Here is a 27,284-nt window from a genome sequence, read left to right as displayed (position 1 = left end):
GCCTGACAACTACCTTCTCCAAAACCTTTGAAATGAATGGTAAGTTGGATATAGGCCTATAATTCTGGTTTGAGGTTGTCCTCAAGGTGCCTGACAACTACCTTCTCCAAAACCTTTGAAATGAATGGTAAGTTGGATATAGGCCTATAATTAGCAAGAATTTGAGGATCGAGCAAGGGCTTATTTAGTAATGGTAATTGAGTAATTATAGCCGTTTTTAGTGCAGACGTTACCTGAGCAGGCTGAAGGGATTGGTTTATTATCATGGTGATGAGGGGACTGATGGCAGTAATATTTCCTTTCTTTCTAATGGTGTGTTCACACTTGTAATTAAGTTTTCTTGGGTCTTTTAGTCCCAACCAAAAAAGAAAATTATAAATGTAGTCCTGTTTCATTTAGTCATTTCTATAACTGAACCTATACAAAACAACAAACATAAATGGCTTTACTGCTGTCTATTTTGCAACTTAACTTGGCAGGTGTGTAATAGACATAGGCCAGTAAGAGCTCTGTATGAAAACTTCACTCCCTTGGCCTCAGGAGGCGCTAGTGGCTGTGGTCTTTAGCATCCTTGTTTGCGTGCCCGCCTCCCGCACTGGTTCGAATCCCACTCAGAGCAGGTCTAGTAGGACCACTTGCATTCGGTCTGATGCACACCAGGGTTTGGAGGGCAATGTTCACAACTCTAAAGCCCCTTTCACACTGCACGTCGGACCCGCAATATTCCCGGAACATTGCCGGGTCGCCTTCTGTGTGAAAGCCACCATGTCCCGGGATTGATTACCGAATTCGACCCGAGTCGGGGACCTAGTAATATTGCGGTATTCGACCCGGGACGAGCGCTGTGTGAACAAAAGTCGAAACTAATGCCGCAACGTGTACGTAGTTATCGTGCGACTCCTAGAGCTTGTTTTTTCAATAATACAACCCTGCAGTGCCAGAAGAGCTATTCTGTGTTTTAAACGCAGAGAGTGTTCGTATACAAAAGAAACTAAAATTAAACAAGCAGAAATGTGCACAAACTGGACACAAGTCGAGACCACAGAGCTCCTTACTATCCGCGCTGAAGCTGAGATCGCTCGCCATTATACGTCACATCAGGATGTCACGTGTCAACTCGACCCGGGACCGTTACGGGTTGTGTGTGAAAAGTGCACATATTACGGTATTTCGCTGGCAGTGTGAATGGACCAAATCTAGCGACCCGGGAACAAATGCCGGGTCGCATTATCCGTGTATTTGCCGGAATCGCAGTGTGAAAGGGGCTTAACTAAACCCACCTGGTGTTGAACGCATCCTAAGTGGACAATTCTTGGCCAGATTAAAGTGCAGTCTGGACCTGACTTTATGCTAATAATCAAAAGTCTGTAGACCAATGAAATGTCACATTGTTTTGAACGCACACACAGCGCAATTACAAAAAGAAAATTACATCTGTAATCAGAGCACAGCCGCTGATTGTGAGTGAGTATCGTCAGCTCTCGATGCTCTTGACAGGAGTGCTCTCCGAGGGCCCAAAGCGCACCCCAGGTGTTTGCATGCGATGTAATTTCCGAAGCAGAGTGTGTGTGCAGCACAGTCTGTGTACATGAACATACATAACATCAGCATAACTGAGTCAGAGATGATGGCACTCAGAGGAAATTGCACACAGAGCAAACCAGAACATTCTGTGAGAGGAGTTGCTTTCTTCAGACAAAACCAGGGCCTTAAACCGTCAAACTCATTAGAATACTCTTTGCTGTTCACAGAGATGATCTAAACACACCTTTACACACCCTGGCTGATGGCGCACAAGATCATGGGAAGCTTTTTGCTATAAAATGTTCAGCACTATAATTAATGGGGTTCAGACTGCTTACAAAAATCATTTGCAGCCTCTGCAAGAAGTTAATTATCGTGAAAGCTCATGGAGGCTGAAATGTCATCTGCTAGTGAGACGGTATTAGCGTTACTGAGATGACCACTTGAGATTTTGAGAATTTTCACATGAGAGAAATTATTAAGGAAATACTTTGTGTTTTTATCTAATAAACCAAAGAGTTAGTATGCCTGAAAAGCTGATCTTATACAGTAAAATCTAGTCTGAATATGGACCATATTTAGGGATTTGATCTGATATTGCAACCCATATTTGGCTAAACAAACAGTTCTAAAATCTGATTAGATGAGTCAAGCCAATATACAGACCACAGATCATTGTATAAGCCATAATATGATCTCTGCTGGGAATATTTTATAGTATATCAGATAAATAAGAATTGATTTAATACATTTTAAATATGTTGGAACATAAAGCACAATACAAATAAAAGAAAGTTAACAGCTTTGACAACAACAGTGTCACCAATTTTACAGTTTAGCTTTTTTAAGCCTCAAAGGATCATGAAACCTTAAACTAAATTTTCTGAGATTTGAACACTTACGTGTGTTGAACATCATAGAGCACTATCCGTTAGTTTTAATTGAAGAAGAAAACTAGTTAATTTTAAGCTTTCAGGTTTTTCATCTTCTAGGTTTAAATTCGCCTTTGTGTCAGTGTCACAGGATGTGACATTTTCTTGTACTATTGCGTGTCCTTATGAGAAGATGCCTCACTTAATTATTCATGACAGCATGTGGTGATTTTCTCCTACAGACTCTTCAAACAGTGAGATTGCATACAGTAAGGGAGAGATGCATTGATCGGTCAAAAAGGAGTGTTTGTGGTTCTGTGTCACCTAAGTATTATTTTAAAGTCATATTAAATTTAAAGGACAACTCCGGTGAAAAATGAACCTAGGGGTAATTAACACATGGTTACCGAATAGATCGTTCTCTGGGATGCTTTGTCATGAAAATGTAAGAGTTAAGGGTTAGTTCACCCAAAAAATGAAATTTATGTAATTAATGACTTACCCTAATGTTGTTCCACACCCGTAAGACCTCCGTTCATCTTCGGTACACAGTTTAAGATATTTTATATTTTAGTCCCAGAGCATATGCAGTCTATGCACACTTTACTGTCCATGTCCAGAAAGCTAATAAAAACATCATCAAAGTAGTCCATATGTGACATCAGTTAGTTGATTACAGTTTCTTGAGGAAAAAATGCATTTTGGTCCAAAAATATCAAAAACTACGATTTTATTCAACATTGTCTTCTCTTCCATGTTCCTCAAATAAAGATTCAAACGGTCGTGAATCAGTGAATCGATCAATGGTTCGGATCGCCAATGTCACGTGATTTCAGCAGTTCGGATCGCCAATGTCACGTGATTTCAGCAGTTTGGCAGTTTGACACGCGATCCGAACTGCTGAAATCACGTGACATTGGCGATTGACTCTGTCAAGTGCTATGCTGAGACGTCCCTGACCTGAGTTAAAATAGCAATTTTCTCACAATTTACAAATAGTTGGAAACATTTGGGATATTGTAAGTACTCAACTGAACAAAATATATAACACTGGCCTGGTGGTTTTTGGGCATTTTACTGCAAAAATACTACACAATGCACCTTTAACATGAATTTATTACTTTACAGTATGGAGCAATTTCTTACATTAAAAAAACCATACAGGCCCATAGACGCAGCATTATTTATTTGACCTAAATGAAAAAGAGACTTTGAGGGAAAGATGTACAGTCCGTTAAAAAGGTTTTTTGGATGTATTTTTTTCAGTTTGTTTTATGCTGATTTAAAAAGGGCATTAACCCTGACTAAGGTTCCATACCACTCTTTCTTTAAAAATATGTTGACCTACCCATCCCTCATCTCTTTTTAAGTATAGCTTCCCTTCTCTGTCATTTTTTCACTGCTATATGTGTCATGTCCGGTTGATCTGGGAGTCTCAGATCCTGCTGAGCCGTTGAAGAGCTGTCAGCAGGTAAATGTAGAACAGTTATTCTGCCCACCCTGCAGCTCCCTGGGGCTTAACGCTTGCTGTAAACCACCAGGCGTGTGTGTGTGTGTGTGTGTGTGTGTGTTTAAAGATTGAAACGAATGACCACATACATAGTCCTTGTACAGTATATGTGTGTGTGTATCTGCCCATTTGTCAACAACTAACAGGGTGAACAGTGGGTGCCCAGAACAGTGTGAAACTCAAATAGGTACAAGGAATATGACTATGGCCTATTCCTTTTACTGCTTCAGACTTAGGGCCATAAATAAGTGTAAAACCGTGCAATCCCATAAGTGTGCCAATGGAAGTGCAAAGTTCTGCGGATGATCTACAGACAATGCGCACATTAAAGAACACCGATGCAGTCAGATCATTTCCGTTATGACCAACTTAATCTATCAAGAGTCTATGATAATCAGGTGCATGTGATCTACTAACAACACAAGCACAAAATATCATTTTTGGCCATTAAATAATAGTGCAAATACCAGTCATTTGACTAGCACAAACCTTAGTAAATCACCTTGCATAATTCAAAACTCTCCCCCCGTAGATATTGTATCTGAAAGGGAAAGGTCAGTTGCAAAAATAGTGTCCATGCAGGTCTTTTATCGCAAAGTTTTCACATGCATATTTGTAGTAAACCCTGACAGTAGTTTTTCTAAATCTGTGTTTCGAAAATGAACGGAGGTCTTACGGGTGTCGAACGACATGATGGTAAGTAATTATTGACATAATTTTCATTGTTGGGTGAGCTAGGCTTTAAGTTACACCCTCACCTCATTGTTATGCTAAGTTGGATTCCTTTCCAATTCCTTGGATTGGATTAATTATTTAAGTTTTTGATTACATTTTATGTTTGATTTTTAGCTCCGGAGTCTTTATCCTGTACCTCCAACGTTACAGCTACGTGAAATTTGTTTTATGTGTGCTCAATTCCACATTATTTTGAATACAGACCACTTCCACACAGACTATGCGATCACAAATTTATTTAAATATTAAAATATTTTCTCTTGTTTTTAAACAGCAATTTTAACAATTATTTTATTTTATATTACACCCCAAATAAATCACTGGGCCTTATCTGGCCACCCCTGAAAAACAAAATTCTGGCTTTGCCCCTGGACAAGAGAGGGTGTTAAACTACCTCATGTCTCAAAGCACACAACTTTAATGATTCACATAAACAACTTCAGACCATTCCTTACAGAGCATGCAACACAGCTTCTTGTCCAAGCCCTGGTAATTTCTAGACTTGACTATTGCAATACGCTTTTGGCTGGACTTCCATCTTGTGCAATCAAACCGCTGCAAATGATCCAGAATGCTGCGGCACGTTTTGTATTCAATGAGCCTAAAATGGCTCATGCCACGCCTCTATTCATCTCTCTGCATTGGCTACCACTCGCTGCCCGGATCAAATTCAAAGCTCTGACTCTTGCTTATGGATCTTCCACAAGCTCGGCACCCGCATACTTCGACTCTCTCCTACGAGTCTACACCCCCACCAGAAGCCTTCGCTCAGCTAACGAGCAAAGGCTTGTGGTACCATCACAGAGAAGCATGAAATCCCTCTCCAGAACTTTTTCTTTCATTGTTCCTGGTTGGTGGAATGATCTTCCGTCCTCCATACGCACGACAGAATCACTTGCTTCATTCAAAAGACAGGTAAAAACTCATCTCTTTCATGAGCACTTAATCTCATCATAAAAATAAGTAAATAAATAAAACAAAAAAAACCTCTTCCTCCTCTATTTCTCTTTTCTTCTTCCCTTTTCTGTTTTTTGCTACTCTGAGTAGTGTACAAATCTTGGTATTTAGGGCACTTTTTGCGTTTCTTTGCCTCTTCTTGACAGATCGCTTGCTGTACTCCTGAGTTGTAAGTCGCTTTAGATAAAAGTGTCTGCTAAATGCATAAATGTAAATTTAAATGTAAACTTAAAGAGCACTGACCTGTACCCACATGCTGCAGATTAATTTCAGCATTGACAGGGATGCTTCTGTTTCTTTTGCAGGGCTCAGTGACTGATGTCTGACTCTACATACTCTACATAGCAACTCTACATATCATACTCCACAAAATCATTGCTAAATAACATATTTCTTGTAGAAATCTTGTGTTGAATCTTAAAAAATCTTCCATTGACAAATTAAAACCAGCAGATTCAAATTAAATAACCATCTTGAGTGGGCGAGGAACTGGAAAAGGCTATCGCAGGGCGACATCATAACTGACTTTTCAGATACTGAATTTTAATATTTTCAGAAATTATTCTATATGCATAATAACCCTGGTAGCGGTTCAGGCGCCGGTAATGGCCGTATCAGGTCATGTAAATGAGCTCGTTAACTGTGTCTGTCTCTGGACTTTGCTGAGCGTGGCATAAACCTGCCTCATCTCAGCAGTCATATTCTCTAATGGTGCATTTGAGAGCTCAGGGTCTGCTCTCATTCTCATCTCTGACCAAGAGCTTAGCAAAAAGGCAATAAACCCCTGTAAATTACTGTGAAATAGACACACAGAGAGTGAGAATGAAAATTTGTGGAATTCATGCATGTATACAGTATATGATATATTCATATCGAAAAAAATTGTATTACTTGGAACATTTTGCAGTGTGTGGCCCTAATGAATGTATTCATCCCAAAAAAAAAAAAAATGATGAATTCGCAACTAATGAAAAAAACGTCTTTTTGGGTTAAATTCTATATATGTATAAGTAACATTTCTGATTTGAATTAACAGCTACACATTCTAACATCGTCTCCATGTAAAACAATTACTGTCTGAAGGGCTAATGTGTGCTTTATATTTTCCTCTAATTATATAAACATGTACTTTTCCTGTGTTATTTCCATGCTCGACTTCCACACAAACCATATAGACTAAACCAGGGGTGTCAAACTCACACAGCCACAGCCCTGCAGAGTTTAGCTCCAACTCTGTTCCAACACACATACCTCTAGTTTTCAAATAAGCCTGAAGGACTCGATTATCTGGATCAGGTGTGTTTAATTAGGGTTAAAGCTAAACTCTGCAGGGTAGCAACTCTGTTCTGTAGCAACATAACAGTTATTTGTAAATCAGTTTTCGCCTATAGGATGGAACTGAAAACCTGGAGAATTGTTAAAGGTGGGGTAAGTGTTATTTCAAAACCGTTTTAAAAAACGGACTAGGGCCGAGTCCAATAATAAACTTGTAGCCAATCAGCAGGAAAGGGGCGTGTCTACTAATGATAGTGAGAAGAGCCCGCTCAGTGCACGTCATTATTCAAAACACATGACAGACATTAGCCGACAACTAATATATGCTGGCTTTTGCTTGAATACACTTGTGTGTCATGTTCACTTGTTTGTCCATTTGCGATCGTATTGTCGCTCACTCCAGCTATAATAAAGACCCGTTCATTTCCACACCATATGGAGCATCTAAATCTCCTCACTGTCTGTCTCAAGTGTCAGCTAACAAAATGTGTCCAACAAGTAAGATACTATATTCCTAATATATGTTTTTTCCTCTTTTCATGACCTATATTCGTCATGCTCGTGTTCTATCAAGTTGTTCATGAGAACGGTTTGTGTTATTGTGATCGCTATAACGCTCTAATCTTCTCATAATTGTAATATGTCATTGGTTAGACTGTTGTGCTCGTGTACTAGCAAGTTTTTCATGAGAACGGTTTGTGTTTTTGTGATGGAAAGGATTACTTCTTCATTGAATATTCGACCTGGATTTGTAACACAAATTCTGCCATAGTCGTTGCCTGGGTTAGTGGGGTGGAGCTATTAAAATAAGGGGGAGACCCTTTTGGGGGAAGGGGCGTGTTTGTTTTGGTGATTTGAAATATCAACAACGATTGCCAGAAAGCACTTTCCCCACCTTAAAATGAATATAATGTAATCGTCTTCTAACAATCATGTTTTTAAGCTTCCCTATAAGTAGATGATGCAATGGAAGGCATGGAAGAAAACAACAATAAGTATTTATTATAGCTAAAGTGTGTAATTTCTGTGCTACTAACTATGCACCACTCAGAATAACACAAAAATAATGGTTTTAAAAGTGCATATTTACACTCTTTGAGAACCCCTAATTGTCTCAGTTCTCTGTTCACTAAATGGGATAGGAGGTGTTATTTTAGTATCTAAATCAGTCCTGAAACTCTAGAGATTGCAGGCTAATAGGTCCTGTCCTGTGCATGCAAGAATATTTAAAATTACAAAAAAAAGAAAAGCTTTCTTTAGACTTTAAACTTTTATGATGCGTGTGGATAGCTCAAAATCTTTTCAGATTCACGGCGTAACTTTGTAATATCCCCCTTAATAGAATCACGTCAGAAAAGCGCTGGCGGTAGTTCTCTGTCAGTTTTATTCCTTTATTCATTTTGATCGATCAACTTCTTGATAAGGATCACACATGGGCTGTTGATGGGACTCGTATCAGCCACATGGTGTCTCATCAGAGCTGAGCTGAGATGAGAGAGAACAGCAGGTCTGTTTTTGACAAACCAGACTGTGACTGCTCTCACAGCCCTGCTGCCTGAGGTACGAGTCATATGAACTCTGTCAGGCGGCTTCAAACAAATCAAATTTTCCTCAGAAGGAGAGGAATGAAAGAGAAAGAGACACACACAGTCACAGGGAAGAGGAAAGGAGTCATATGAGAGAAATAAGCAAATTAGAAAGGGCCAGAGCCTAAAATGAACCCAAAATTAATTCAAATGTGTCAACAAACCTGTCAATATCACAGCACACCCTCTCTCTGTTACGGAACCCAAGGAGCTGCCTACATACACCGCATTTTGAGGCATCACAAGCACATTCGCAACACAGAGCACGTACCACCTTCTTTTTGCCAGATTCTAAGACATCAAATGTATCCTTCACGGAAATTTCATAATGCTTTTCAACAAGGTACAGTAAGTGAAACAATATCCATAAAAGATGGTGGATGAAGTGAAACAATCTATACAAGTATGTGAACAAAAAGCTTTCTAGCTACACTGACTTTCTATGACATAGGCTGAATCCGAAATCACCCCCTAAACAGTCGTTCACTATTCCCTATGTTAGTCCACTAATAAAGTTCACTTGCAGGAGTGAATGAAAACCTGTGTGTGAAGTTGGACAGCCGTTAAGTGTACATCGGCTGTACACTCGTTATTGGGGTGCAATGTGGGATTGAATGAGTGCACCCAATTGTCCACTATTGTTTTGGACACCATTAGAAATGGCTGTCCCCTCAAATAATGCTCTATTTGAGGGTATGGGGGATGATTTCGGATTCAGCCAAGGTTCCTTCATACTACAGTAACGTTAATAACTGAGTATATGGATGCCCTGGAATCTTAACGGAGCCAGGGCTGCATCCATGCACTTCGTGAAGGTGAGAGGTGAAAGAGCTAGGCTGAAGGGAAGAACCCAATATTGGTAAGCTTCGCCCCCGAAAGCGAACCTCAGGAACTTCCTGTGACTTGGAAGGATGGAGATATGGAAATATGCATCCTTTAGATCTATCGTGACGAACCAGTCCTCGAACTGGATCTGACTCACAATGGCTGGAATAGTGAGCATCTTGAACCTGAATCTCCTTAGAGACCGGTTCAGATACCTGAGATCTAATATAGAACGCAACCCCCCCATCCTTCTTGGGGACTATGCAGTACCGGCTGTAGAACCTGAACTCCCTGTCTGATGGGGGGACACGTTCTATCGGCCCTTTTACCAGCAGAGAGTGTACTTCCAGCCCTATTACCCCCACATGCTCGGGACCGACCACCATCCAGACCACCCCTCTGAACTTCGGGGGAGGGATACTGAACTGTAGTCTGTAGCCGCGTTCTACAGTGCGTAGGGCCTACGCAGAAATATTCGGAAGGCATGACCATGCGCCGAGGAAGGAAAGGAAACAGCCTCTCGAGGCAGGTCTCGGGTATCATCCGAGCCTCTCCCCTGACCCCCTGAAGCGGCTGACCCTCAGGGAATAGTCGAGGAAGATTTTCGGTGTGCGAACGCGGTCGCTACTCTGCTGCAGGTCTTATTAGAGACGGCTGGAGTAATGCGCAAATGCGGGGTATCGATGTGGCCCGGAGCTCTTTTGACTGCGGGAGCACAGCATCGATTCCCCGAGAGCTCCGGTGGGAAAACAACCTCGGTCGTTCCACACCGTGGGGTACAGCTCTCAGCGATCCAGCCACAGCTAGGACCGCTTGGAAGCCTTCTTAGCCTGAATGAGCCAGAGATGTCTCTCCGCACACACCATTCCAGCCATAGAGCAGCCAATAGCAGGGGCCGTCTTTTTAGTGATATGGAAAGACAAATCTGTTGCCTTTCTCAGCTCAGTAATGTCCTCTGGAGAGGGTCCCTCGCCTTCATCAAGCTCCTTTAGTAAGTCTGCTTGATAGGCCTGCAGAACCACGAGAGTGTGCAGACACCCACCAGCACGAACAGCCGCATCATATGCCCTACCCACCAGCACGAACAGCCGCATCATATGCCGCATCAATTGTGTAGATCGGGGAAAAAAGGAAGACCCCGGCGGGGAGGCTGTGCTCAACGCTTGAAAAAGCGTTCATCCAGCGTATTTGGTGGCTGGATGTCCACTTTTTCCTGTGGCTAATCTAAATTCAGCTTGGCCACAGCACGAGTCAACACCACCACCAGCTCCTCCATAGCAGGCGAGTGGGGTGGCGACTGCCCCACAGTGCCCGCCTCGGTGCTCATGGCGATCGATTCCTCGGAATCAGACAGCCTAAGCACCGGATGCTCCCCCTCGCTAGGGAAGAAACCGCTTTGCGGGCTTCCACACATGGTGGGAGAATCTCTGAATCGTCAGACAAGGACGAGGAAGATGCCTCAACAGTCCCTAATCCCGCTGACAGATCCATCTGCGAGCCCCACGATCTGCGTCGCCACGCTGCCTCAGTAACCGCAGGCCCAGAACCGCGAGGCTGGCCGGCCTCATCGAACACGGCCAGCCGCGTTACGTCAGGACGCAACACCAATCAGGATTGGTCTTTATTCATTCAAGCTTCAGTAACGTCACGCTAGGGGCGTTCCCCGAAGTGTCATCTACGATGTTGTGAAAAGAATGTTAGTGCATTATTTAAGATAGCCCCTCGGCAGGCTGCTAAGTTGTTAAGTTAGACACAAACATAATCATTAGATCTCAAACGATCTGTAATAATGCAATACTATCACATATATATATATATAAAAAAAATTTACTCAGTGTGTTGCTTCATTCATTAATTTATGTAATCTCATCCTGTCTGCAAATCTAGTCTCTTGTTTACAAACAAATCCTGGTGAAATGAAGGAACAAACATGCAATCGCCTTCCCCATGTGAGCCGGATATTCATTTAAAATAAAGTTCATCCGTGCATTCATAATATTGGAATCTGAATTATGCAGCATGTTTATTGCTTGGAAGTTTGATTTGGTTTAGCTCCACGCATGATATGTTATATTTATCTATAACATCATGCACAAATCGGTGGGTGGGGCTACAGAATCAGGCGTTTGTCTTCTTGTTTTCGTGGTAAGGCGGTGTTTTACCACACTCTGACGTCACAGCTTGGCACATTTTGAGATTGAGCGGGCATGGCGTCAATAACAGTTTTCAGCGCTGAAACTTTCTTCTATCACAATTCACTTTTATAAAAGGCTGACTGAAAAGTAAATTTCTCAATTCATGACCCCTTTAACACTCTTTCTGCATTTGAGTCCTCTGTCAGAGATCCTGACAATTTAGTACACTTTAGGTATAGGACTAATTACATGCTTGATTATTGTATATATGAGCAAGGGAGAGTCAGTCTACTTTAATTATTAAAGCTACGCTGTGTGATATTTTCCCCCATCTAGTGGTGTAAAGGTATATGACAATCCAATGAATATTAGTTTCTGTTCCTCTCAATTACGATTTTCTTTTAACTCCTACGGTGGCCGATTTAGTCCAAGATTAAACATGGCTTCCAGTTCGACCTCTTTCATGACTGCCATCGAGTGTTAAAACGCGAAAAGCGAAGCTTGAATTTATGGGTATGTCCCTCTTTGGCTAATGTACTTTCAAGATAGTGGGGCAACATGGCGACCAGCATTCGAACCCTCACCCATATGTATTTTCAATGGCATATTATAAACTTAGGAGAATACTTTATTACTTGAAAGAAATAAATATAAATTAATGAGCACATATATTTTTGAAAGAACTAAGTGTTTTTAGCTAAGAATAAACAAATAAAGTTACACAGTGTAGCTTTAAAGTAAAGTGTGCCAGTTGTATCGTAAAAATGTAATGCTAATATAATTTTATATATTTATAGATGGTAAAAATTTGTGTTAGTATATTTGCAATATACTATTGAAATAAGAATATATTTGAAATACAGTAAAGTATAATTTTCCTCACCAGGGTGGTCCTTTTCTGATGCTCACATGCCCAGTTTGTGCGTTCGATGGTGAAAAGGGGTCATGGACTGTTGAGAGTTGTTGTTTATGTGAAGCATTTTAAATCTCTTATGGAGTTATGTACTAACCAGGGAAGATGCAGTAAGTTTCCAGTGATAACATTTCTGTCCACACACTGAAACAAATATACAGTAACTGCCAATTAAATATGCAGTTATGCAGACCATAGACCAATGAAATCTCATGGCGGGCAAAGCTACCCAGCACAACACCACAGGAACAGAAGCAAAGCAGCAAATGTGATGCGGCTTGTCATGGCTGGTTAGGACAAAAACTCTGTAGACAGCAAGGCAGCTCCCTACAGGTTTTGGAACAGGGCTCCAGAGTCACTGTCATGTAGAGCTTTTATGCTACATATTCATGGTGTGCGTGTGTCGTAGGGCAATTTCAGGTTTACACACACACACACACACACACACACACACACACACACACACACACACACACACACACACACACACACACACACACACACACACACACTTCAGAGCTTCTTGGCTCATTTTAGACATTTCTGTCTTGAAGCAGAGTGCCTAAGCACTCAGTGCTTTGATCTTCTCTCCCAGTCCAGAGAGTGAGAGAGAGAGAGAGGCAATGAGGAAGGGTAGGATGCTGCATAGGAACTGGCCTGATTTGCAGCCTACATTTTGTTCTAATGCTGTCCTTTGTTTCTTTCTATTCTTTTTTTCTCAAATTAGCATTAGCATTTATTAGTACCATATGTTTGTTTATTTGCAACAATAGGGTCATTCCTACCACGTAGCACATACTCATGTGTATTATATAATAGATTTAGCCTATTGTATAATTAATTGTATGTGTTATATATAACTCTAAACTCACAAGTTTAATAAATGATAATTATATACAGGGCGTAACTATATATATATACTAATATATAACATAATAACACCATACTAATACTGTTTGACCCCCTTTCACCTTCAGAACTGCCTTAATTCTATGTGGCATTGATTCAACAAGAAAGAAAGCATTCTGTAGAAATGTTGGCCCATATTGAATGGATAGCATCTTGCAGTTGATGGAGATTTGTGTGATGCACATCCAGGGCACGAAGCTCCCGTTCCACCACATCCCAAAGATGCTCTATTGGGTTGAGATCTGGGGGGGGGGGCTTTTTAGTACAGTGAACTCCTTGTCATGTTCAAAAAACCAATTTGAAAGGATTTGAGCGTTGTGACAGCATTATCCTGCCGGAAGTAGCCATCCGAGGATGGGTACATGGTGGTCATAAAGGAATGGACATGGTCAGAAACAATGCTCAGGTAGGTTGTGACATTTAAAAGATGCCCAATTGTTACTAAGGGGCCTAAAGTGTGCCAAGAAAACATCCCCCACACCATTACACCACCACCAGCAGCCTGCACAGTGGTAACAAGGCATGATGGATCCATGTTCTCATTCTGTTTACACCAAATTCTGACTCTATCATCTGAATGTCTCAACAGAAATCGAGACTCATCAGACCAGGCAACATTTTTCCAGTCTTCAACTGTCCAATTGTGGTGAGCTCATGCAAACCTAATAATTACCATCATTTTTTTTTTAAATTTATGATATATATATATATATATATATATATATATATGACAAATTTTCCAATCCTTTTAACATTTCCTAAACTCTTATTGCACCAACACACCTACAACACACAATTGGCAAAACAATTAATTTCATGCTCAAAATCACACATTGTAAACTAAACTCCAACACTAATTTTCAAAATACAATAATACACTAGCACAATACACCATATCTACCAAAAAACTGCAAACATCTCTCGAAATCAAATAATTTTTCAAAACACTAACACACGTTCTCTTCCAACAGGATCATTTAGTCAATCATAGCACAATGTCATAAAAACACTAACACCAGATGGAACTACGAAACTGCATTATTTTATGTGTCAGGTCTGCCCTTATACAATAGACAGTATATTGTATTGGTCATAGATTGTGTGTCTTTTGAAGCCATTCCACATTTTTGTTTTGTTTCTTTCGCTGCAGAAATTCAATACAAAAAATGAATGACCTATCTCAGAGTAGCTTTATAGAATGCTCTTCAGTTTTATTTTTTATTATTAGCAATCACCATGTTGACTATTGCAAGTTCCTGTTCTTCATTTAGGAGCTTTCCCGAGGGAGGTAGACATTGAATCCTTTGAAAGACAAAATACAGTTACATATTAGAGACCAGAGGCACAGTACTGTAATACACTGTAAAAGTATTTACACTTTACAGTAGGAGAAACCCTTATATACAATATCCTACCTGTTGGTTTCTCAAATTCTGGATGATGGATGCCACACTGCAAAATGGCTCTTCTTACTTACAGTTTTTTTCAGTCGCTAACAAGCGTTTGTCCAATCAGTTGTCACATTTTCAAAACTCTAAACACAATTAGCACAGCATCAGTCTTTTGTGGCCATACCATTCACACATTTCATGTCGTTTTCACACAATATGCAGTTAGTGAACACATTTCCACAATGCTTATATTTTCTTAACAGACAAGCTATACCTCCCAACAAAATTATGGATTGTTTTTGTTGTATTTGCGAATGCTAACACACAACATCCCACAATAGTAAAAACAATATTCCAAACCTTAGATACAGTATAAAAACCCCTGCTTCTGCAATGCTATCATTTCAAAAATAATATATCTCAGCTGATAATAATTTCATTCTCAATTGACATGTCAATAAGGTCATACAGTAATGCATATGTAGAATATTTTGTCCCTCTAAAGAATACAACGTCTTCCACCCTCTGGGAGAAGAGGAAAGCTCCTCAATAATGATCAAGAGCATGCCACATGGTTCTTGAAAATAATGCAATAAAACCGCAAGATATTCAAACTAGAATTGTGGCGGACCATGAGATTTTTGACACTATCGATAGCATTAGCCTCACAACCATTACGCGGGCATTGTCCAAACACTGAGTGCGAATGAAGCAGCTCTACACTCTTCCCTTTGAGAGGAACAGTGAGAGAGTCAAGGAGCCCTACCTTTCCTCAACCCCATAGAGGAGATCTTTTGTGCATGGAGATGGAAGGTTTATGACCATCAGCCACATGACCAGATGTCCCTCCTTGAAGCCATGGATGCTGGCTGCAGGGACATCACAGTTTGTAATTGCTAAGAGTGGATCCGACATACCAAGTGGTCTTATCCCAGGTGCATCGACCTGCATCGATAATATCAGATTTGATGTTGATGAAAACATGGCCTATCCCTGTAGATCGCAGAGATTAGATACAGTAATTTTGTGCTTATTTTTTTCTTTGTTCAAAATGTTCTTGTGTGTTAATTTTGTTCACTGTAAGCAATACTGTAAAACTTTTTTCTGTTCTATCATACATTGTATCTACTTTATCTCCTGTAGTAAATAGTTAAGTAAAAAAAAAAACTGATTTGTTTTTTACTAGAATGCTTTTGAATGTGAACATTACTGTACATGTGGACATACAGTTCCCAACCAAGATATTTAGTGCAAAACGGAGGATTGCATGTTTTGCATGCAAATACCTGTAAAATTGAAACATAAAAGTCTATGCAGTCTTTGTAATGTTAACAATAGCCAGAATTTTGAAACCTGGTATACTTTAATTGACTGCATGTACCTTGTGAAGTGAAAACAAGTGTTATTCTTTGACAGAATAATTCCATTTTGAGTCAGATTTCCAGTGTTTTGGTAAAGTTAGTGTTTGCAGAGAAAGATGTGTTCTGTTTTGAAATGAAGAGTTAGTGTATATTTAACAAAATGTGTTATTGAGAATAAAATTATCCATTTGGCCAATTGTGTTTTGTAGGTGTAAGTCTGTGTTAAGAGTTTAGAAAAATTATCTGAAGTATGGGTAAGTGCTTGTTAGCGACTGAAAAAAACTGTAATATTTTTGTCTTGTTTCTAGTCTAAATATCTAATAATTCTTAAACATAAATACAGTAAGATTATTTTTCTTAATAATTTGGTCTTTATTTATCCAAAACAATAAACCAAAGACTTAACTTTAACAGACTTGGCTTGACATACAATGTACTTACTGACAGTGGTTACAACTTCACAATAACAGACCAAGACACATGGCAAACATGAGGGCTTAAATACACAGACTAATGACTGGACAAGGGACACCTGTTAACAATGATAAACCAATAAACCATTGACACAGCAGAACACAAGACAATGGAGCACATGGCAGGATCATATGACAAACCAGGAAGTGCTTGACAGAACATGACAGTGAACATGAAAACATAAACCCAACACCAAAACACCCTGTGACAAAGAAGAGCATTTTTTACAGTGCTGTGTCCTGGCTGAGATTTGGCTGTACTCATTCACCAGCCTCTCAGTATGATAGGCTGTGGTCTATGTCATGGTCTATGATAGTAGCTCTCATTTCATCAGTTAACCTCCGGCCCTTCTTTGAGCACCACCATGCAGTCTAACTCCTCAATCTCTCCCTTGCCCTTGTCCCACTCCTCTCCCTTGTCCCGGTACTCATCTTCCTCTCCCTCGTGCAGGCATTTTCTTACTTTCTTTGTGTTGCTCTATGTTGTTCCTTTTTTCACACAAGATCAGTCCAAAGAAGCCTTTTTTACTGTAAATGGTCATGTGAATGAAAGAACATTAACACCTGAACAATTCCTGAATGGGAATCATCTGTGATTTATATATTTGCACAACTTCAATCGGCTGTTTTTCAGTAACAATGGAATAAAATACACGATTAATCTGTGTTTTAATACACAATATAAACAGCTGTTCACTTTGACTTTACCCTATAAGGTTAGAACATGCTGTTATCTGTTCTGCACAATCAGTGTTAAAGCACTGGTAAATTTGGCAGTAAAAATACATTGTTTTGGTCTTGGTTGAACTTGTGTATGAAATAAGTTTAAGCCTTTTAAATTTGTGTTAACTATATGTATTTTGTGTCAAATCAACAATAAATGTGTTATTTGTATAGCCCACAAAGACAGATGTTGTCCTAACTGCGTTAAGAGTTTAGGAAATTTGTTAAAAGTATTGACAAAATTGTCATAGCGATTGTAAAAAACTGTAAGTCAACACAGGATTTTCCTTTAAAATGATTTTACTATACAGTACTATAAATCCACCAAGTGGATGTGTATATGTAAAAGAAATGCGATGGGAGGATAAATTATATTATATTTATAAATTATATATATATATGTACTTTTGCGCTCGCTCAAAAAAGTATTGCATTTTGTCACAAAAGTATAGTGTTCACCCAAGAAACTTTAGTCTTGCTCGTAAAAGCACAGATTTAATTTATTAGTCTGAACGTATGCTATTTACATCACAAAAGTTTTGCGAAAAATGCAACGTTTCTTAGGCAATGCATAAAGCATGACACATTAGTGAATCATACATTTTATTTATGTATGCAATGGTTTTGCGCATAAGAACAAAATCATTTTCCATCCCATCTTATTTCTTTTTTTTACCATCTGTTTTTTTGGGGCTCTATACAATACATCTCCTTGTATCTTATCATATCTTAAATATATCTTCTTAAAACTCCCATGACCAAACTCTGTACTATGGGAAATCGGGCCTTGTGCTCTGCAGTCCCGAGTCTAAAACCCACCTTTTTAGCAGAGCTTTTGATTGATTTGTTACTCCTTAATTTTTCAGTTTTATTTATTTTATTTTATTTACTTATTTATTTATTGTTGTTGATTGTTTTAATAATGTAGCACTTTGAGATTTTGTTTAATATAAAGTGCATTACAAATAAAATGTATTATTATTATTATTATTATTATTATTATTATTATTATTATACTATAAGTCACATCCTATTGGAGCACAAACATCAGTGGGTGCTTCTCAATACTCAAACTGATGTTTCCTCGCTCCTCTGTCCTCCAGCTTGTGACCCGGAAACCGATCAAAGCCATCTTGAATGACATTCTCTAACTGCACCGTGAGGAGGCGAGGAATGAGGAGCGAGGAAACTTTCTGAGGATCCATGAGCGGGTGGATGGGTGGAGCTAAGACACGAATGCGAAACAAGAATGCACAAATAAGAAATGAGAAGAACCCAGTATGTGGCAATATTTTGTGGCATATTAGTTGGATTATTTCACTTTAACATTCCATCCTGTTTTATAAAATAAAATAAAAATTGTATATTGTCTTCATTGCAAACTATGATGAAAAATGAAATGAACTTTGTCATACAAGCTAAAACAATCCCTCACTGAGAAATTGCAAACTTCAGCTCTTGGTAAAACATTTGACAAAATATATGAATTAAATCAGAACACAAGCCTATTCATTTACTTAAAAGTTATAGAGTTCAATGGTACATAGCAGGAACGACCCATACGTTTCATGAATTCTCACTTCATCCTCTTTTGTTATCATCATCCTCCTCCTCTCTTCTGGCCCTTAAAGAGTAATGGTGCTCTCTGGGTTTGAGAGATGAGGTGTTGGGACTTTTAATAGCCTGAATAAAGAACGCACAGACACTCTGAGAATCAATCCAGGCATAATGGCTGCAACTCTGTGCTAATTAGAACTAATAGTGGTAAAGAAAGAGGCAGAGAGGTTTTTCACACCCTATTGAGCAACAGATGCGTAACACAGGGAAGAATAAAATCAAGGATAGTTAGGAACTCCTCCTTAGGTTTCAGATCCTCTCTCTTTGTGCCATAAGTGGACATTTCCATCTTGACGTGTCCCTTGGCCAAACAAAGGGCAAACAAATAGCAAATTTAAGCAAGTTTTCTAACTATGCTAAAACTATATATAACTTTACAATTTTGAAATAGAAATATTTACAGTATAGGGAACAAAAACACTTGTAAATCAAAATCAAAACATAAATCAAAAACATACATTTACACAAAATACAATTTGCTTCCTGCAACAAGTAAACACTAATGCTAACACATTAAATTCTCAGCATTGCCTCAAGGGGCACTCTAATGGGTATTTCTTTCTTCTTCTGCAATCAGTTTTCCCTTTTAGCTCCACTACTGTCATGGCAGAGCAACAATTTAATAAGAGTCTTGCTGAGCAAGTTGTCATGCCAAAGATAGCTAAAGTTAACTCTTTTCAGTGGCGTAACTAAGATTGTATTGGAACCAATGCAAAAACATTTGATTCCACAAAACTCCCAGTGCAAAACATTTTTTTTATGTTTACAAGTTAGTACCATTAACCATTTAAGCCCTAACAACCACCCATGAGCACTGTAGGACTGAATTGTGCACACATTCTACAAATTGTACATTGTACAATTTTGTTCCTTTTAGGTGCTATGTACACTTTATGTACTAATATATACCTTTATGCACCCTTTAGGAACAAAACAGTGACATCTTTTGTACATTTTTTTTTCTAAGAGTGCAGGCAGCTCCCTGTCAACATCTGGTTTAAAACTAAAGGATGCATGTTAGCCTAGAAATCTAGACGCACCCTAGCGGCAGCAAATCTAATCTGCCCACAAGTGTCGTTTAGCAACTCTCAATACACTTCTGAGCTGTAAACGCCAAGCTCTTGACAGGCCAATCACATCGTGTATAGAGTCGGTGGGCGGGGCTCAACATAATGACGACAGCCGAGTTGCGTTTGCGTGCTTCTAGTAAACACAGAAACTGGGGAACGGCGGTCTTTTGAATCGGCTTTGACCGCGACTCTGGAAGACTTGGAGTTAAGCTTTTCTCTGAGAAAAGAACAAAGAACGGCACTAAAGTCATTCTTAAAAAGGGAAGATGTGTTCGGAATTTTGCCGACCGGATACGGCGAATGTTTAATCTATCAACAAGCTCCGTTTCACCTTCGTTGCTCTGGTTGGTGTAGCACTATCCTATCGCGTGCCGAGGGAGTTTGAAAGACAACCGTTTATCCCGCCCCTCGGATTGAGCCCTGTCGATGGTGAGTTTCCAGACCAAGCATCTTGATGTGGGTCTGACTTGTGAGGATATGTGTATGTAAGATTGTGGCCAAAACTGGTACAGCAATCACTTTCAAATGACTGTAGAGCGGTGTATCACCTCTCCCCCTCCCCCCTGACTCGAGGTTGTCAGATCCAGCAGGATCGTTTGTAGCCGCACCTGTGGTAGCTAGAGCAGCTCTGGCAACCCGGTTGATGATGCCAAAACACAACTAACTTCGTTATTGGTAGATAGGTGGAGGGCGGAGCTTCAGGCCAAAACACAACATGTCAACATCATCATCAGTTGAGGGCTGCAACAACAACTTTTAAATGACAATATTCTGGCCGGACTACTGTTGTCAGTGATATAAGTATTTGAAATGAACATGATTTCGTAAGCCATGATTATGCATTAGTTCAATTATGACAATTATCTTTTATAAACATGCCTTAGAAAAAAGTTGTTTTCAGTTAAAACAGCTCAAGCATGCATTTTATTCTGGGAATAGGCTTAAAGGCACAGTTCACCCAAATATTTAAAATTATAATTTTTCTTTATAATTTTGTTCCAAACATGTATGAGTTTCCTTCTTCTGTTCAACTCAAAAGAAGATATTTTTAAGAATGTTGGTAACCAGACAGCAGATGGTAGTCATTGACTTCCAATGTATTTTTTTCTTTTCTTCCTACTATTGAAGTTGAGTACCATCAGCTGTTTGATTACCAATATTCTTTACTTCTTTTGTGTTCAACAGAAGAGAGAAATTCAAACAGGTTTGGAACAACTTGAGGATTAGTATATATATATATATATATATATATATATATATATATATATATATATATATATATATATATATATATATATATATATATATATATATATATATATATATATATATATATATATATATATATAATTAGTATATATATATATATATATATATATATATATATATATAAAATAGAAGATAGAAAATGCAGTAAATGTAATCTCTCAATAAAGTATCAATACAGTTTATGTAACATCTAACATCTTTTATAAAACTATTTCTTTCACTCTCTGTACTAAGAGAGAGTTTTGATATCTGATTTCCATGCTGAAGTGTCCATCCCTGGGCTGGTGATGTGATCTCCTTTCATATAACGCATTAAATCTTAATGAGGCCAGCAGCGAGCAACCTTTGCCGATCACAGCAGAGGAGAAAGTGACATACGAGCCTGCCACACCTACTCAGACGTGGGTGCACAGCCCCAATCGGATGCCACCATGACTATGGGGCTACAATTCCTGATATCATTTGTGACATTTTAATGCATTTGTTTAATTGAGTTTCCGATTTCATAAGAGGTTCCTTTAGCTCAGTTTATATGGCTTTGGGCCACTCTAAGATGAACAGGAACCATGGATAATTCAGGCTTCTGAAAAGAAGTTAAAACTAATAGAAAGAGACTGTATAACCGTCTGATCTGATGATTGTATTTATCATGTTTTACAGTTAGTTCAGGATGGTTGGTCTAGCTTGTTATTGAGATCAACTAAAAATATATTTTCTAGTGATGGTGATTTAATAGTGAGACATACATCGATTAAGCATAACATTATGACCACTGACAGGTGAAGTGAATAAAACTGATTATCTCTTCATCTGGGATAGGCAGCAAGTGAACATTTGTCCTCCAAGTTGATGTTTTAGAAGCAGGAAAAATTGGCAAGTGTAAGGATTTGAGCAAGTTTGACAAGGGCCAAATTGGTTAGACGACAGGGTCAGAGCATCTCCAAAACTGCAGCTCTTGTTGGGTCACTGTAAAAAGAAAAGTTGAGAAAACTTAAAAGTTTACGACAACCAGCTGCAGAACATTTTTGAGTTTTATCAACTTAGGGTCAATAGTTCAACAAACTTTGTTTGAGTTATCTCAACTTTTTTCATGTTAAAAAGTTGAATTAACTTTAAAAGCTGAATTTTTCATGCAAAACATAAGTTGGATTTTTTTACAATGTGGTCAGCAGTGGTCAGTATTTATCAAAAGTGGTCCAAGGAAGGAACAGTGTTGAACCGGCGACAGGGTCATGGGCGGCCATTGTATTATAGTATATACATTTGTATGCCCGATAGTTCAATGAAAACCACAAAAACATGCAATTTAGTTAAAGAAGTTTTCCAAATCTCATACTCTTTCCCCTCCCTAAAAATGGTTTAGTCCGATGATTATAAATTGTTTCAACTCAATCAGCGGCAAACAGCAGAGAGATCCAGAAAGTCAACCCCCTGTAGAGAGAACCAAACATAGTTGAGGCTGCTCCGAGAACAGTAGTTGAAGTCAGAAGTAATGTTAGTAATGACATTTATTAGCTTTATTTAATAAAATAGCACATTATCTTCATCTCACACACACACACACACACACACATGTCATGTTTCCATGTTTTATGGGGACTTTCCATAGGCGTAATGGATTTCATACTGTACAAACTGTACATCCTATCCCCCTACACTGCCCCTGCCCCTAAACCTACCCATCACAGGAGACATTCTGCATTTTTACTTGCACAAAAAAACTCCTTCTGTGTGATTTATAAGATGTTTTCCTCATGGGGACCTAAAAATGTCCCCACAAGGACAAGGATTTCGGATATTGCCATCTTTGTGGGGACATTTTGTCCCCATAACGTAGGGATTACCAGGTCACACACACACACACACACACACACACACACACACACACACACACACACACACACACACACACACACACACACACACACACACACACACACACACACAGACACACACACACACACACACACACACACACACACACACACACACACACACACACACACACACACACACACACACACAAAAGAACACCGTGAGGAACTTCAGTGGTTTTATTTTACAGTTGACTGCATCCTTTTTCATTTATGAATATTTATCTCAGCTGTTAGACATCAGACTGACTGGAAATACATTTTATAAGCCTATTATATTGCTGTTATGCCTACTCAATTTCTTGTCTTTTGTTGTGTTACATATTTTCTTGAGGACTGTAAGTGGTTATAAAAACTAAACGCCATGTTTTATATAATACTTAAAACTTTGAATATTTGAGTAAAAGCAATAAACTTTATTTACATTTATTTATTTATTTATTTGACTGTTTAGTTATTTTGCTAGAATTCCTTATTAGATGCATGGCACCAGATGTGGGCCTCCATGCCCATCCATGCTACCGTTACCGTATATGATATGAGTGGAGGGCGTTGGGGGCCCACATCAGTGTTTTTTCAGGGGGCCCATAATTCCCTAGCTACAACCCTATACACAGTGCATCGCAATTTGGTGTGAAAGGGACAGCATAGCCGCAGACCAGTCAGGGTGCCCATACTGACCCCTGTCAACCGCCAAAAGCACCAACAGTGGCACGTGAGGCTCAGAACTGGACCACGGAGAAATGGAAGAAGGTGGCCTGGTCTGATAAATCATGTTTTCTTTTACATCACGTGGATGGCCAGGTGTGTGTGCGTTGCTTACCTGGGGAACACATGGCACCAGGATGCACTATGGGAAGAAGGCAAGCCGGCGGAGGTAGTGTGATGCTTTAGGCAATGTTCTGCTGGGAAACCTTGGGTCCCGCCATCCATGTGGATGTTACTTTGACACATTCCACCTACCTAAGCATTGTTGCAGACCATGTACTTTCTTTCATAGAAATGGTATTCCCTCGTGGCTGTGGCCTCTTTCAGCAGGATAATGCGTCCTGCCACAAAGCAAAAATGGTTCAGGAATGGTTTGAAGAGCACAGTAACGAGTTAGAGTTGTTGACTTGGCCTTCAAACTCCCAATTCTAAAAATAGGTGGGTGCACAGTGTGTGTACACTCTGCTTATTACAGGCACAGTGACGAGCAGCAGCACACTGACATATATTACAAATAAAAGAATTACAATGTAAAAGATTATTATTGTAGCCTACATAAAGATAAAAATGCCTATATATCAAAGTGTTTAGTCATTGAATGTATCAGCATGACTTATTGCTACTTATTTAACCGATCTTGGCAATACACACATGTATTTAAACTGACTCATCAGGTTGAGGGTGTCTATATTCCACCATGTAAATATCAAATCCACCATTTAAGGTATTTTATATTTAGTCCGAGAGCGTATCAAAGTGTATGCACACTATACTGTCCATGTCCAGAAAGGGAATAAAAACATCATCAATGTAGTCCATATGTGAGTCCATGCACCGGTCGTGCTAACCATTTCTCCCATCGTTAAACTAGCAGAAGTGGATTCGGACACTTTATGAGCTTAGATTGTTCAAATAGGGCACATTAAATTGAAAACAGCAGATGAAACAAACATCAATGCAACATGATTTGGCACATTTTTATTCCACTAGATTTTTAAGAGGATATTTTTTTGTGTGACATCTTATCAGTCATTGACCCAGCTAATAATTAACTAATCATTCAAACACCCCCTGACTAGCATGTTTTAAATATTTATGATTTTGCAAATCACTGTATGCAATTTTGATGCCGTTTTAATCTTCCGTTTTAAGCTTCATAGGCCTAAAATATCTTGAAAAAAAGGTTAATAGAGTGTAAACTGCTATACACATTTGTGTGTATTCATAAATCTAGTCAAAGCAACACTCAGGTCCTCTAAAGATGGGAGGATTTAGTCATTTTCAGGGGAAAGAACTTTCTGATTCTTTCTGTTAATGTAATTCTAAACTCTTATATGCGATGAGATTCTTTTATCCTCAGCACACATGCTCAACGGGAGGCTTCTGTATCTCAGATACATCTCTCTGGTTCGGGGGAGGGGGGGGGGGGCGGGGGGTGATAAAAGATTTTTTTTTTTTTTTTAAAGAAGTAGAATATCTTGAATTGAATATTACCGCACCACCTCCCGCAGTGAAAGAAAGGTAATTTACAGATGGAGACAGAAAAAGTATCAGTGCATCTGCCTATCCAAACTCACTCTCTGGCATTTTTTGGCTTTATAATTAATCTGTTTTCAAAAGTTTGCAATGTGACAGGATTCTAGTTACTTTTCAAAGCTCCGCCAGGTGCGCAAGTTTTCTTTGGCATGTTGTGACTGTTTTATCATTGTGGAAATGCTGTGAAATGTTGTCTTCATGCTGCTATGAAGATGTGCGTTTTACAGCCGTACAGAGCTACAGAAGCTGAAAGACCTGTCATTTATCGGCAAATCGGCTCAAAGCGACAGCATGATTTATCGCAGATAAAAACAAATCTTTCTCTCAGATAACTCTTCGCGGTTTCATTCTCCTTTTTACCCTGCAGTAAAATGGCATTTAAACAGTGCAATGAGAAGTCCTCTCATATCTTTTTCTCTTTTCTTCTTTTATACGCACGCACACATAAACACACGCGCCTCTTTCCACACAACAAATTGACAGGGTGAAACATCTTGTTTTTCTGAGATGAGAGGGACGAAGAAGATGGGATGTAGCATGGAAAAATCTTCAGCTTCTCTGGCTTTAGTTTTCAGATAATGACACATGGTCGTGTTAATGTATTCAAGACCTAAAAGGTCATGCATATTAATAATCTGCTTTTAATGCTGGTTGTGTACACGAGTGTTTCCGCAGTCGTATGGGAAGAATCCTGTAAGAATTAAAAATGTATCTTCGCTCTCACACAGGCCTTTGACCTTAGCCCTCCTTTGAGACGGGACACGGTCTTTGCAGATTTAATGTCATTTAAAAGTCAGATCTCTCAATATACATTTGTTAGCACACAAGGGATCTTCTCCCAACCCTACGGAGCTGCCTTACATAATAATGGCATGTTTACTTTCCAAGCTCAGTGAAACAAAATCTAAGTTGTCTCATTTCAATGAGCTGTCATATGATTACCAAATGTTATACATTATGTTTATTCACCAATGTTTCATCAATTGTTTTGTGATTCATAATAGATAGGCTATTTATTGTGACTTACAACTTACCCCACATTTAAATTGAACTTTAATTCAGAAAATATGCATCGAATTGATAGGCATTTATGTTGTATAATGTAATATTTCTATTTTTAAAAAAATGCTGTTCTTTTGAATTTTCTATAGAAAATGGGGAAATTATGTTGAAAATTCAGCTTTTCAATCACAGGAATAAATTACATTTTGAAATATAGTCAAATAGAAAACATTTGTAATAATATTCACAGTATTAGTGCTTTTACTGTATTTTTGAGCAAATAAATGCAGAACTGGTGAACATAAGAGACTTTTTGCAAAAATATAAAAATATCTTCCTAACTTTTGAACAGTAGTGCCCAGGAAGAAAAATGTTTTTGAACATGTAAACTGGCACACTTTCTTCATTTCTACTATATTAGCAGTGTAGCAATAATATGTTAATAAAAAAATTATATTTCTAATACTACTACTACTACTACTACTACTACTACTAAAAACTTGCAATAAATAAAAAAATAAAAAATCTCACTGCCACCAAACTTTTGATAAGTGTTGTACAGGGAGTTGAATTAAGACATGTTTATATTGCACATACATGTATATATATATATATATATATATATATATATATATATATATATATATATATATATATATATATATATATATATATATATATATATATATATATATATATATATATATATATATATTTGCAATAATAGACATAAGAATGGAAATGTTAAAATAATAATAATTAACAAAACTTGTTACCAACCAAAAAAATAAATAAATAAATCCTTAATATCTGACACCTTTTGTGAGTTTTGTGCAATGCTAAACTGATAAAGGATGATAGGAAGCTTCCAAACTAAGTATTTGTTTATTTTATTCTGCATAACTCATCACATTCGGAGTTGCTCTTTCTGCACACAAAAATGAAAAAGATATTTCAGAAGTTAGACCTGAAAAAAAAAAAACGTTTTTTGGGGGTGTTTTCACAGTTTTTGATGCGAC

This window comes from Pseudorasbora parva, chromosome 12 (genome assembly GCF_024679245.1).
Source record: "Pseudorasbora parva isolate DD20220531a chromosome 12, ASM2467924v1, whole genome shotgun sequence".
NCBI classification, from domain to species: domain Eukaryota; kingdom Metazoa; phylum Chordata; class Actinopteri; order Cypriniformes; family Gobionidae; genus Pseudorasbora; species Pseudorasbora parva.
The sequence above is the reverse complement of the archived record's forward strand: the minus strand, read 5'-3'. Positions refer to the sequence as shown.